This window comes from Nicotiana attenuata, chromosome 11, assembly GCF_001879085.1.
Source record: "Nicotiana attenuata strain UT chromosome 11, NIATTr2, whole genome shotgun sequence".
NCBI classification, from domain to species: Eukaryota; Viridiplantae; Streptophyta; class Magnoliopsida; order Solanales; family Solanaceae; genus Nicotiana; species Nicotiana attenuata.
The window spans coordinates 437,225-439,076 of NC_031999.1; positions in this window are offsets into that span (position 1 = coordinate 437,225).

Genomic DNA, 1,852 nt, shown 5'->3' on the forward strand with positions numbered 1-1,852 from the left:
TATGGGATGCCAGTTGATGGATTTGCTGTTGCTTTGCCGTGAGGCATGAGAGATTATACGGGAGTTCAGTACCTGGAGACTTTGCAGCGGCTCACCAGTTTCCGGCCAGAGGATGGGGGTGTATTGGTTGGGGCTAGTCGTATTTCGTTGACGCCCATCCGACAGTATTTGGACGCCATGCATGATGACATTACTCATGATACACCGGAGCTTCATATTAGGTGGTACACGAGGTCGCTGCTGCTGCTTATGTTTAGAGGCGTATTGTTCCCGAACACTTCGGGAAACCTAGTCAGCTTGAGATTTCTTCATCATCTTGAGCTGCTAGATGATTTATCTCAGTACAGCTGGGGTGTTGCTGTTCTTGGTTACTTGTACCGGCGGATGTGCCGGGCATGCATGGGCACCCAGCGAGACATTGCAGGATTTATGCCGCTGCTGCAGGTGAAAACATAGTCAAATACTCTCTTCATTATAACATACATCATAAAAATATACCTTAAATTTTACGTCCAAATTGTATATTAGGTTTGGGCCTGGGAGTGGTTCCTTCAGTTTCAGCCACCTCTACCACCCATAGCTCAGGATGCACCACCTCCACCGTTTCTCCCTTTGGCTAGGAGGTGGGTTGAGAGGCGGGGATACGGACGCGAGTACGAGGCTCGACATAATCTCCCGTGTTGTAGAGATTTGTTAGATTTGCTGGAGGATGCACAGGTATATCTATACTTAAGTTTACTTGGCCTGGATTTATATGTGTTGCGTATACTCATGATTCCTGTTTTTACGTGATAGTTCATTTGGACGCCCTACAACGACGCGCTAATAGCTAGTTTGCCCGGTTATTGCTCGACCGGGCGACTTACGTGGAGCTCTTCCGTCCCCTTGGTATGTCTCGATATTGTCGAGCATCATGCCACCGAGCGAGTCCTTCTCCAGTTTGGTCAACCGCAGCATGTACCTCCACCGCCCGCTTGGGTTAGGACTCATTACCAGCGGGATGATCGTTTGAAGGTTGACCAGGCATATGAGGCATGGCTAGAGGCGTAGATCGAGAGTTGGGACCAGCGGCATGACCTGATTCCACCACCCCCTCCAGCCCATCTTATGGATGATGAGCGCGCTGGCGGTAAGTTCGTTCCATACGCTGGGAGGCATGATCCGCTGGTATGTTATTTGGTAACATTACCGTTTAATGAATAATTAGTTATAACATTACCGTTTCACAATTAATATTTTACATGTTGTGCAGGTTATTGGACTACATATGTTCCACCAGTTGGGACTGCAGATGCAGCAGGATGTCGGCGAGGGAGCGGCCGCTTTGCACGACTATGGCCGGCAGGTTACAAATTTGGCTGCCCGGTCATTGCAGCGAGCCCGAGATAGTGAGCGCTTAGCACACAAGGCTGATTATATGGTGCCATATCAGTACCATTGTGGGCCAACAGTGCAGCCTGAACATGGTCGACGTGGTAGGGGTGTTCCACGAGGCGGGGGTGTGCCACGAGGTAGGGCTATCCCACGAGGTAGGGGTGTCCCACGAGGTCGTGGTGGTCGGTGTCACGACCCCAATCCCAGTCATGATGGCGTCCAACACTAATGCTCAAGCCCGACCAATTAAATACTCTCAACCCAAATACGCAATCCGTTAACAAATAATACGATTAACATAGCAATTATCAAGGTTCCAATCCGAATCTAATAAAATGAAACTAACATATTAATTAATAAAGCTAAGATATACAATAATAAACTAACATATTAAATAATAAACTAAATCGGAACATAGGGGAAAGGTATCCACAATTTGGGGAAATCATAACTCTAACCTACTAATTTTTTCTCTAAC